The sequence below is a fragment of the Corvus hawaiiensis genome, chromosome 1, assembly GCF_020740725.1.
Source record: "Corvus hawaiiensis isolate bCorHaw1 chromosome 1, bCorHaw1.pri.cur, whole genome shotgun sequence".
In the NCBI taxonomy this organism is placed as follows: Eukaryota; Metazoa; Chordata; class Aves; order Passeriformes; family Corvidae; genus Corvus; species Corvus hawaiiensis.
Window position 1 is genome coordinate 81,034,138 of NC_063213.1, and position 13,311 is coordinate 81,047,448.

The 13,311-nt window shown below is 39.2% G+C and overlaps 1 long non-coding RNA gene across 3 annotated transcripts; it reads left to right on the forward strand.

Moving 5' to 3' along the window:
* Nucleotide 1: 1 nt before the first annotated feature.
* LOC125329527 lies at nt 2–12,321 on the forward strand. 3 transcript variants are annotated; one of them, XR_007205198.1, is made up of 4 exons: nt 2–224; nt 825–985; nt 5,104–5,216; nt 12,158–12,321. It is a non-coding gene; the product is annotated as an uncharacterized LOC125329527 (long non-coding RNA). The 3 variants fall into 3 exon arrangements; XR_007205197.1 differs by lacking the exon at nt 12,158–12,321 and having other exon boundaries at nt 2–130; nt 5,104–8,054; XR_007205196.1 differs by lacking the exon at nt 12,158–12,321 and having other exon boundaries at nt 4–224; nt 5,104–8,054.
* Nucleotides 12,322–13,311: the final 990 nt, after the last annotated feature.

Sequence of the window (13,311 nt, forward strand, 5' to 3'; positions counted from 1 at the left end):
GCACCTGCGCGCCTCGCGCTGCCGGAAAGGGCGGCCCCGCCGGCGCCCTCAGCCCCGCGGGCGGGACGCGGCACCCGGTGCGCGGGAGGGAAAGCGGTGAAGTGAAACCCTCCCGAGCTGGAAGGCAGCAGTAAGTTCTCGTAAACAGAGGAGAGGGCGGAAATAAGAGTTGCTTTCCGGCTGCCAGACGCTCCATGTAAAAGGAAGTGCTCGTAGGATGCAGGGTATGTGTGTGTGTGGAGCTCGTACAGAGCTCGTCAGAGGCTGGAAGTCGCTCTTCTGGGAGCAAGAAAACGCATCACCACATTTTGATACACCTTTGTGAAACTCTAGGCAGGAGAGAAACGCTCACGGAGAGTAAAAATTACATGCTACTGAAACATACCCATTATTTAAAAAAACCCCAAAAACTCAGAGTAAAAAGTCGGAAATCTGTAGAATCTGTGCTGTGTGAGAAAAAGTCCACTGCAGTTTGGGCGTTTTGGGGGGAGGGGGGTCTTCACATTGAAATTTAGCCTGAAAATGAAGAAGTATTTGTCTTCTTTTTGAAATTTCTCTCGTAAGAATATGCTTTCTCTGAGTATGGCAAGTGATACTGAGACTGGAGGCAAATTACTACAAATAAACTTGTCAGCAAAAGTATTTGAACTAACATGTCTTTAGAGTATCAAACAATATTGGGAGAACATTTTAAAGGTGGAGTTCAGGTAGTAAAACCTCTAAAAGGTTAAAATGGCAATGATAAGTAATTTGCAACGTCATGAAACTTAATATAAACCCGACATTTTTGTAAACAAGCCTTTTTGTTTTCTTTTATGCTCTAGACATGTGGAAGTATCATGAATGTTTGAGCAGAAAAAAACCCATTACCTTAGGTCTCTTTTAATCGCTGCTCTTCTTGTGGATCAAATTCATGTTGGATTGCTCTTGACAATGACATGTCCTTTGAAAAATCTCTTCGTTTGAACAGCTGTTTGACTGACAGGTTTGTCTCAAAATGCATTCTTGTTTCCCACGGGACACTTCAGAATTACTCCGTATCAAGCAGCTAGTCCACTTGAAGTATAGCCAGCTGTTTCCCATGTTGCCATCATTCAAATAATTTAGATTTAGTAGCATTTAAGAGCCATTACAGTTGCCTCCTTTTTAAGATTAGATACTTTATTTGTTAGGGTTTTTTTGAAAACTTTAAGGCAGAGATGTTTTGGCTGACCATTTCACAATCCTTGAGAGAAGTGCAGAGCAGAATAGGTGAAGCAGCAACCTAGACCTATTTCATCGTGATGAGCAAAATAGAGCGTTGCAAAATGACCCTGCAAAGTAGTTGAACTGTACCTGAGTTATGAAATGAAATTTGCAAATTCTGTGTATGTTCTGTTTGGAACTGTTTCCTTGTAACAGAAAGTTCCTGAACAGCAAATTGTATTTACTTCCTTTCTTGAGAAGTATTAGATGAAAACTATGCCATGATGTCCTATTTTGGGCTGCACTACAGTAGTGCTTGCCTTGTGAACTTGAAAGAATGGGTGCAGTCTCTGTCATTTGGTATTTAGCTGCTTACAGATGGGGCTTATGTCAATCACAGGATTAAGTGTTTTTTTCTCTGCATCACAAAAAGACCAAAACTAAAAACCCAAAGAAGGTATTTTCCTGATGAAACTTTGTTTTTGAATTAACTGGAATGAAGTATCCCAGACGTCATCAGCTGAATAAACAAATTTAACAGAAAAGTCCACTCTCTCCGCTCTCTCTGCCCTCAAGAAAAACTGGGGAAAAAATTCATAATCTTCAAATTGGATATATGCCACTGTTCAATTGATAAAGGTTATTCAAGGGAATATTCATCAGTTTTGCCTTTATGTAAACTACTTCTAAAAATAGGGTTTCTCTCTGCCTCTTGTAAACAATATATTGCAAGCATATTTGACACTTATTTTCTCAGCAAGGGGTATTTGTGCGTCTAGTGTTGATATGTAATAGATACGTCAGATATAAAATATCTGGAAATATTCAATAAGTTCTGTGGCACATTTCCCAAGACAGAGTGTGGCAAAAGAGTTGTGTGTTAGTCATTGCCTTCCAGGTTGCAGAAATTCCACGAATAGTTTCAGCTTGCAAACAAGAACCAGTGTCTTAGGGACTGAAGGCAGTAGCTGTTTAAGGACATGCAACGACGCAAAACGATTTAACACTAAAGGAAAAGAAACTGAGATAATGAAAGTGCAGTGTTTATACAAATATGTCTAGAATAATGCAGGCTAAACAAAGCAAAACATCTTTTTCGTGTGTGTTACAAGTACTACCAAGTTGAAAAGGAATTCAGCATAAAGTCTTGAATTTTGCTTTCTAAAGACTGTGGAAGTGATGAACACTTCTTTTTTCTGAGATGATCCATTTTTAAACAAACAGACCCCTCAAAACAAACAGACCCCTTTGTGATTTGTGTACTCAGTTCCATTCTAATAGGTATACTTATTTAAAATAAAAAAAGTCTCATTTGCTCAAATTATGTAACATTTCTGAGCAACAGATTTACCTAAACTATTCAATGCATTAGAGAAAACAACTATGCAGTGCTTTCTTTTTTTGCACACAGCTGCTTCTAGTGTTTTGCATGGATGGTGGAGAATGTTAGTCATATTTACTTTCATTTAGAGCTTGGCCCCTACATGATCAGCCATATCCATTGACAGTGCTGTATTTTCCAACAGAGCCAGTTGTCCGTTTCAAAGTCTTCAGGGCAGAGATAGAATCTTGCTTTTCAGTCTTGGTAAATAATAAATGTATGTGAACAAATTAGAAAAATACAGAAATTACGGATCATAAGATTTTCCACAGGATTCTGTTGAGTTTCTGAAGTTAGTTTGAGAGAACAATGTTGACTTATTCATTAAAAAGTCACTGTATGTTAAGATCAAGCAAGGCAGACTTCTCTATACAGAAAAAAAAAAGAGCAGCTGTTTGCTTCTCTTGAAGATATTAAAATAGTCATGTTGTTATTTAAGATTATTTTTTGAGAATGGGGCTTAAGCAGAATTTAGACATGTAAGCCCAAGTATTTTTATTATTTCCAAAACACCTAAAACTTGTGTTTTCAAACTTGTATCTTCAAAGTAGGCAGTGAACTAAGTGTAACTAAAGTCTACAGTAAAAACCAAAATGCATGCCTGTTGTCCTGTATGTGATCTGTTAGTAGCTCAGACTATTTCACTTAGAAATCTAGTTCTTCTGTTGTCATAATTTCCAGTGGAGTGTCTGGATAGCTCCTGTACCTATGGGAGAGGTGAGATTCAGCCTCCTAGCTGAAAATAAAATTGAGATTTCAGTTCTCAACCCCAAGGTACTAAGATCAACACCACAATTATGTAAATCCAAATGAAGAAGATCAGCAAGCACTACTTCTAGTCTAATGCAATTCTGTGTTATAAGAATAACTCATAGTTTTGCAAGAACATATCTCTGGCTTGCTGGTCACACCTGGAATGGGTTCAGCAGAGTTTACTTCCTACTGTAAGTTCCCTATTTATTAAGTGTAAGGTACGACTATCAAACTAACTAAGAAAGTTCATGAAAAGACACAACAAAGACATTCAGTGCAGTACAGGAGATCATATTTTGTAAGTCTGAAATATTTCTGTACTTGGTACTTTCTGGTAAAGGACACTAGCGGCTGAGATTTTGATACAAAAAGAACCCATCAAACCCCATGAAAATATATTTTTATTCTTTTTTCCTTATTTAATGCATCTTGATGCTTGCCAGTAGTTGTTATTTTCTTTGCTAAACTAATTACAGTGCACTACTTGAAAATGGCTCCACATTTTTCAGGAGTATGGTTAGAAACCTTTGGGCAATCAGTTCTTGTGACTGTAGAGGAATACTGTTCAGAAGAAAAACAGATGGGGAAAACCCACCAGTAAGAGTCAAATGGGCAATACAGTATCCATTTATATACTTCCATAATTATGTATTACCCATATGTGCTTTCCTCTAGCATCCCTGAATTTGTTAGAGCTTTTGGAGATGTATTCCTAAGAAGATATGTCTCCTCCCTGGTACATAAAGACAGGTATATAGAGGTGCTGCTTTCCACTTTTATAGTTTCCAGTTTTATATTTCCCTAGAGTGAGCTCTAAATTGGCATGCTGCTGTCCAGCAGGCAGAAGGGTGTTTCCAGCACCCTGTGTTCCTTTTTTAAATGACTGAGAAAAATATGTAGGTTGTGGCTTTGGTGCAGGGAGTGGGTTTTTTTCAGTCCCTCAAACAGAAAATGGAGAATGTGTGAGTCATATCAATGTAACCTATACATCACTGCTAAAAATTGTGGCTGTTTGCAAGTTAAAAACCTGTCATTATTTTTTCACATGCACCAGTCTAAACAATTAAAGTTACAAGCTTTCACAAAAAGAAAAAACAAAGGCACCTTTGAAAACCTGCTTCACTTCTTTTTAACAAGCTTCATTTGCACATTTGAAAATGTGAAAACAAATTGAAAAACATTATTAAAATGGACAAATTGTCTATGAATTTGATAAAAATATTTATTAAAAGAAGTTACAGTATGATGTAGCTATTTTCTTCATTATTAAACTAAGAGTACCTCATGTCCTCCAATTGAAAAATAATTACAGAAACTTTGTTTTAGAGTGCTCTCAGTAAACCAACATTCTCAGCAATTGTTATGTCAGAGTAAGCCAGCAGAATGTCCTGACTGTTGCCCAGACAAAGAACACCCTTAAGTGGCTCAATCAGTTAACTAAACCTGCCTAAACACTTTGTGTATTTCATACCTTTTTTCCTCTACAGTTTCTGCATTAAAAAACAAACAAAAAAAAAAAAAGAAAAAAACGGATAGAGGATATATAGTCTGAAGAAGCCAAATAGTGATACTAAATGCAAAATTCTAGCAGCTTTATGAGACAGAAATTTACGAAACATACAAATGAGGGTTGGTTTATCTTTTCCACCCATAGTATCAAGCATGTATTTCCTTTACTGATTGATTGAAAATTCATTTTCATTTAAGCTTAAAGAGAAAGTTTAGAATTAGAGTTACTGCTCTGTTTTTCACATTGAATCTGCAAAAGTCGCTTGCATTTTTAGGGTCATGAACCTGCCCGACCTCCTGAGAGTAACAAAGAAGATGAAAGACGAACTGTAAGAAGCAAACCCACCATATGGCCTGACTGGAGAAGAGATCAAGGTGCAGTCAAGTGGTGAGTTGTCACATTCTGCCCGGGGACTCTGACATGTCTGCATCCATCACATTTGCCAGGTCATGTGATAAAAGTTCATCTGCACACTCAGTGAAGAGCACAGAGAGACCACTCTCGTCAGCTATACAGTTGGAAAGCCTGGCTGAAAATCTAATGAGAGGTGTCTTTTGCAGTCAGATGTACTTCATAAGGTAGCATGCCATTACGGTCAACACACTGAGAGAAGCAACATTAAGCTGGGTTACTGAACTAATGAAACATCCCAAAGAGTACACCAGCACCATGATAAAAATTGTATTTTAGTATCAAAAATCAAGAAGCTAAGGGTTTTTTATTACAGTGATCAAATTCATTTGACCATGTTACTGTTTTCTAAAAGAGAAAAGAAGTGGTATTTTGCTCTAGTAAGTCAATAGATCAGCCTCAAGATCTTTTTCAGTTCATTAATCAAGTGAACTCAATCCATTCATTTGGAACAAATCCGTCTCAGCTGATGCTCATAAGTCTACCTAATGAATAAGCCTTTGGAGCTGCTTGGATGTGGCTGCCCTTGCACATACCTGCTTGGAACAAGGAATGTGTTTATGCCTGCTGTGCAGCTACTCTCCAGCTGACCAGCTCCTCAGACCCCCACTTGTTGATGGTAGCTCCTGTCAGCTGCCTTTGGTCCTTGTTCCCTGATGAGAAGCAGCTCTCCATTTCCAGCTTGACCTTGCACCAGCCTTCCTCAACAGGGAAGACCAGGCTACTGAAGCTCTCATCCATTACCCCTCTGCCAGCTGTGGCACTTGGATTGGTTTGGGGGATGGTATAAGCCTTCTCAGAGTGCAGCTGGCAACATACACTGGCTTCCACCAAGAAGGAGACGTTCAGCCTCAGCCACAGCATAAACTCTTTACTGTGGTACTGTTCTTAAACCTTCTCAATACATACACAAAATCTTCAGTTAAAATATCAATAGGAGGTCTGAACTGATCCATAAGATATATTGAACTAGAAAAGAGCAGAGAGACCCCTAAAGGAGAGATCCTTTGGAAGGCTGTAGCACTAGGATTAAGTCTCTGGGCAGCAGCTCACTTCCTTAAAAAAATTTTTAGAAATAAAACTTTAAAAAAGTACATACAGCTCATATTACTGAGTATGGAAAGGAGCATAACAGTACTGGAAACACGATGGCCTTACCCAATTCTGATCCACTTGGTGGCTGGATCTGAAGCATAATGGCCTGCTTGATTTTGGAGCTTTTATGATGGGAAAAGTCCTTAAGTCTTCTCTCTCTCTGAATGGGGAACCTGTCTAAGAAGTGAATCTTCTGGAAACTCAGCACGACAGAATCCAAGACATAATATTTATGTTTTGTTTTTCTGGAGCTCTTCATCCTGTACTGAGGAAGCTGGTAAATTAATCTTACTGTTGTCTTTAAAGGGAAAATTTTCCTCCAGTTCTGTCGTTAAACTGCCAAGAGATCAAGCATAAAGGCAATGATAGCCCAGAAATACCTTGAGGTCCTTTACATGAACTATATTGTATTGTTCTGCTCCGGGGTATTCATGTAGTGGCTGAATAGATTTTATTTATAGACACAATTTGCTGTGGACAGTGAAACTCACTTGTTCCTAATTTTCTGCAGGCCTTATCATTCTCCACATAAAACCAAAACCTTCCATAATTCTATCTCAAAGAGTAATGCTTTTTCTGTTGTTTTGTTGTTGTTTGCTTGTTTTGGTTTTTTGTTTGGTTTTGTTTTTGCAACTACAGGATTCTGGGCTTATTATCTCATCTAGAAGACAATGATTCTTTGAGCATATATATCTACCTAGCAAATAGTTATTGTACCCTGTCCCCTCCCTCACTTTAGCTTTAGAAGTTGTTGCGAACTTCTATGGAGAGAAGAGAGGCAGCTATCATGCCCAAATAATAAGGAAACATTTCCTATGAGACAGGTTTAATTTAAAAGCTGTTGGGTTATTGGGATAAGCTACATCAAACAAAAGAAATTATTATGTCAAAATAATAAAAAGTAATAAAAATAATAGAAGTATTCTGGTTCCACGGGTACTTTTGCATGAGGTCTTCACTTTGGATGTTTGTATATCATGTGACTAAATGTGTGAACAATTTCTACAGACAAATTCCCTATGTCTATATGCAGCTGATATTTCTAGTACCTTCTGAGACAAATGTCCAAAGCCTGTTCAGGTAGAATAACTTTATGAAAGGAAGAAGCTTCAGGATGTTTCTGCCATTTGTTTTCTGACATCATCCGCAAACATTTGGAGCTGTCAGACTTGGATGCTCTTATTGGATCATCTGTTCTTAGGTCTTAACCACCTGCTTCTTGCTGAACACCAGCTCACAACAAGGAGTTCAGTCTGGTCACAGGAGTATCCTCACCTCACATCTACAGTGTTCAGTATTGACAAATTGCTCTGGAGCAAGACTTGCAGGGTCTTGTAGAACAACGTGGAAAACTTTTTGATCTGTACACTTGCTGAGAAGCTTTTCCAATTAAAAGATTTTTATTACTTTGTTAAATCTTCCAGGTAAGGAGTCTACTTGTAATTTGAGAATGATTCACCAGACTGAGCTTGAACATTGTAGCGGTCCAGGAGCCTGCAGCATTTGAAATGTAGGGAATGCACAGACATAAAAAATGGTGGTAATTCTCTAACATTGGAGCAAATCCTTTCCATCCCTTGTCATGGTACATTTTTTATGCTTAGGATGAGGGGTACAATAATAGTGGGCTTCTGTTTCCCTTTGCCTTTGGGAAAACTAGTCATCTGTGGTGATTCTCTATTCTAGCAATAAAAAACTAACCTGTTGTTGTTTTCTGCATTATTCTTCTGATGTTTGTTGATTTTGGGGTTTGGGGGTATTTGTGTGTGTGTGTGTGTTTGGTTTTGATGGGGTTTTTTACCTCTGGGTTCTTCATTTGTCTCTCTGAATTTTCAGATATTTCTTTTTGACTACCAGTGTCAGATAATTTTTCTATCTAAGGTTTATTTCTATCTTTATTGGAATCAATCAATCAATCATAAAAACCCAGATCCAAACCTAATCTGTGATCCTCTTGCTTAGATCATAGAATAAGCTAAACAACATTGATGGTCCCGATTTGTGCTATCACATCAAGGACATGCAAATGTGGTTGTCTTTAGCTGACCTTAATTTACCCAGTCCAAATTTCTGCAGATATTTACATGAAAGGTCCTATGGTAACACACATCATCTGGAGACACAAAACACACCAAGACATAAGCTGGCTGCATATATGCTGCTGTCAGGCTTAAGAAAAGCCATAGTCCCTGATGGTTTGCAGCCAGACGTGCATAGAGAAGTGGCCACAGACCCTGGGGTATCCCAGACCTAAAATACTGTCAGTTTTTGGTGCTCCCCTACCCCTCTTACGAGCTGACAACACTGCCTGTCAAACCCGTCTTCTGCATCTCAGACCAACCTTGCACGTAGGGATAGATTTTGCCTTGGAGTGTGGAAAATGCTCATTTACATATCAGCTAAAAAACTGGACTTCTGGAAATAGATAGATCTTGTTGCAGTTGTTGGGTGTAGAGACAGAGGAATGTCAGGCAGTAATGGAGCTTTTTTATAATTTTCTCTTTACAAAGTGCTCTTGCAAGACTGATGCAAATGCTAAGCCTTGTGCTAATATTTGGAATACAAGAAGGAGGAATTAATAATCACATTATGGGAGAGATTAGAAGACTGAAGACGAACCTTGAAATGAGTGAGTGGTATCTGTTCAGTTTACCCAGGAAAAAATTAAGGGTGGTTTGATCATGTTCTGTTCGAAAGATCAATACATCCTATCTTGCCTTTTGGTCAAACAGAAAAAGGTGTATCAGGATTCACTGACAGGTAGAAGTAGCCAGACAGCTGAAAAAAGGCATATGTTTTTAAAAGTACAGATAATTCAGTCCCTTTCCCCCTCAGTTTCCCCAAAAACTGTTAAAAAAAAAAAAAAAAGGCTCAGCTGTATACTCTTAACTGAAATTAGAAGTGCAGGAGGAGAAGGGACTCCACTCAAAGGCTGCAGGTTTTAATGCTTGGCAAGAAACTGGGAATTTCTAATTGCTGGCAGCATCTCAGAAGAAACATTTACTTTGTTACTAAATTACATCCATGTAAGGCACTAAAATGATCTACACTATAATTCCTTTTTTTTTAACAGCTTCAAAAATATAGCTGTCATGAAACCACTATGTTAATATCCAGGTATTTTTCTATTAATAGTTCACATTTGTGACTCACAAAGGTACAGTCAACATACTGATATTCATTTATGTAATAAACTCTTCATCAAAACCAGTATTTCATGCAATGTGCTGGCATTTTGTTCAGGTTTATGTCTTTTTTTTGAAAAAGGCAATGAGATAAATAGGCTGGTAGCTTTCCACACAAATGGTGTTCTCTTTTCTTTTTATTTAAATCATATATCTTCCTTCCTTCCCCTCTTCTTGCATTTCCAAAGTGCTGGGCTACTGGCTGCTGTAACTCCAGCAGCCCTAATTTCATCCTAAATGTATCATACTTGTTCTGTGCAGTATTCTGGAGCTCTAGATGAGTTACACTTGCAGGACCAGATGTTACAACTATCTTTTCTGACTAATGCTGCTGGGAATTCCATTTGTTAAACTACTCTTAGTCTGAAAAAATGTCTTTCATCCCTTTACCAAATACATCTGTAAAAACATTTCTACAGTTTGAACTGTCACACCTTTTCTTTTCTTCCTGCCTTTGAGTAATTCAAAGAGCAGTTCTATGTAGAAAGGCAGCACTTCTGGAGCTGCCCAGAACAGAACTAAAATCTTGTGTAGTTTGCATGGGTTCTTGAAAAAAAACAAACCAACATGATCTGCTCACATCTTTTGTCCAACACTCATGAATGCCTTGTGCTACTAAACTGAGTAGCACCTATGGTGGCTACTGAACAGTTTTGCTTGTGTTCCCGTGACTTTGGTGGAAGCTCAAAGGAATGCCTCAATTCCAGATATCTCTATCTGCAGCTTTCCTGAGTTATGCTCACACCACGTGTTGTGATGTGAAGAAATTCACCTTCTTGGGTTTGCTCAGCCTGTAAGTTTGACTCCCACTTTTCTCCTTACTTAGAAATTGTATTGAGATTCAGATGTCTATCACTGAGGACTCTTAAGCTCCCGTGCTCGAAGTTAACCTCAGAAGGCTAATGAGGTAGTTCAGTATTTCCCTAAATATACCTCTGGGGACCCTCAAGACAGAGATGTGGTCCAATTTGATCATGATGGGCTGTTCACAGCCTGTGAATCAAAAGCATGTGGTTTCACTCCTGTCTCATTCAGAACTTCAACAGAAGGTGGCCAAAGCGTATCTTGGCTGTATCATTCCTGCTGCAGCTGCAACAGAAGCAGTGAAAATGCCAAATGTGGGGACACAACCAACAAACAAGAGGAAGCCTTAAGTGATCAATACAGGAAAGGCAAGAAACATGTTTACTCTTCTGGAGAACCCTCACAGTGGTGAAGTCTTCTGTGTTGCAAGAGCAGCTGAGAGCAGCTTCAGTTACAGTAGGCACGATCTCTTCATGTGTCACGTTTTAGGCTGCAGGGAAGAGGAACTGCAAGTACACTTTCTGTGGATATTACACTGGAAAATTTTCCCATCTCCAGTCATAGACTGGCAGTTCAGACTAAAAAGTATCCATGGACTTGCTAAGTCTTCCTTCATGAAACTGCTTACTTCTCCTAGCCATGTCTTTTCCATACCTCCTACAGCCTTTAGGTCATTGCTTGAGATACCATGTATCTCCTGTGTGAAGTCCAGAATCACTACAGGATTGATTTCAATTCCTTATCTTCTGAGCTTCTTCCTTCAGACCCTTTTGCTCTGTTCTAATCCCTGTCCTGTAGAAATACAGACACGTGATACCACATTAAAGAAGCAGAGAGGGAAGACAACAAAAACATAGATTTTACTTTTTCCCTTTTTTCCCCTTCCAGTAGCATGGATAGAAGCTACATTAAGCTGAACAGATGTTTATAAAATCGTTAATTAACATGTAACATACCGAGTGTTTTAGAGCTTATTTATCCCAAGCCAGCATCAGAGCAGGTACACCCTAGAAGGGGAAGACTGCAGCCAGTGAAGGCTTCCCACTGAAGCATAGGAAGGCAGTGAGAGACAGAGAGAAATCACCAGATTCTGAGTGCACACCCCCCACTCTGCTCATTGCCTTACTGATGGGACTGAGCATGACCTGTGGTAATAACAAGGGGAAGGAGAGGAGTCTGGAGTGATGTTGAGCCTGGGAAAGGGGAGGGGTGTTTTTTCCCTAAGCATTCTGACATTTGTGTTTTTTAAAGTTTCCCAGTACCTAAATCTGTAATTAATTACTAATGCTAATTGCCAATAAATTAAGGTAAATTCCCCAACTCAAGTCTGTTTTGCCCATGAGAGTGCATGAGAAGTGATTTCCCTGTCTTTATCATAGCATAAAAGCCTTCTTGATCCTCTTCTTCCTGGTTTTGCCCCATCCCACTGGTGTGGGAGTGAGCAAGCAGCTGTGTGGGTATGTGGCTGTTGGCTGGGGGGAACCCACCACTGGGGGCAAGTGTGACAATCAAAGAATTGAACAGAGCTTATTGAACTGCATTTTCTGATGCTTGGAAACCATCTAAAAAATAGCTAAAAAATTCTTATCATTTGTAAGACCACAGAATCACAGAAAGGTTTGAGTTGCACAAGCACATTCAACTTAGTTGCCTCCCCATTTCAATGAAGCGTTGAACTATGGCCAAAAGCTTCACTAGAGAGGAACGTATTTTGGTTAATTGGCCTCCCAAGGCATTTAACCTCAGAATTATGCAAAACTGAGGTACGTCAGAAGATGAAAGCATCTGAGACCCATTTTATCTTTTTCATGCTTTTTCAATTTTCCCTCTCAGCAGCGCTGTTCAGCACACACAGCTTCCAGCAATGCTCCAGCCATCCTCCTCACTCATGGGCCGTGGCTGACACAGAGCTGACCCAGAGCTCTGTGGTTCATCAAGAGAGATGCAAATCAGCCAAGCCCCAGGGAGAGAAGCTTTCTGCATTTATCTCCTGTCTCTCCTAGGTACATCACCTCCTGCCTCTGAGGCATGTGGGTCTCCTTGGATATTTTCTGACAAAGCTCTCAAAACCCCTCTGCAAGGCTCCCTGCTCCATCCCTGGCCAAAATCAGGGTTGGACTAACACCACAAGGCATGTGAACATGAACAAATGTCACTTAGTGAGGCAGCAGCACCCCTCCAGCCCAGTGGCCATGCCAGGCTCCTCTCCAAAATAATTTCAAGGGACCACAGAGTTGTATCCTTCCCTCTCACGAAACCAGGCCCAAAATGAAAAGTTTCTCTCCTGCCAGGGAGGCCTTCAAGAACCCTGAAACCCTCACAAAACAAGAGGGGGAGAGACCAGGTCTTCTGTGGCACCAAAATTCCAGCTTTACCTTTTCTTCAAAATCAGGAGCTTTTCATAAAAATGAAGCCTCCAAAACACATTAGTGCTGTAATGGCACTAAAATAAAAGGGTCACAGGTGGGACTGTTGTAATATTCTTGAAGTATAAAAAACAGTGACATCCAAATCCCAAAAAAAAAAAAAAAAAAAAAAAAAAAAAAAAAAAAAAAAAGGTAGGTCTTTTCCATGCTTTTACTGGACAAATCCTTATTCTGGACAACTGAACTATTTTGAAATCATACATATGCCTTAAATCTGTGCTTTACACAAGTTTAAAACTGCATTTGAAAACTATTTCCTAGACATTGAACTCAACACCCTGAGCCAAAGCAGGTGAAGTTAACAGCTACAAAAGAACTACACTGAGCAATTTTTAGTTAGCTTCAACTTAGCAGCCACAAAGTAGACAAGAAGCAATTTCAGTGTTAGAGCTGAAGAATGAAGACTGACACTATTTCTTTTGGAGTTAAAATGAAATATGGAATGTGGTTCATACATTTTTTGAGATGCAGTTTTTAAAAAAGATGACATTCAAAACCCAACACTTTTTACTCCATTGCAATAAAAGATACACATTTCTTCAGCTTCTCTGTTAAACTCAT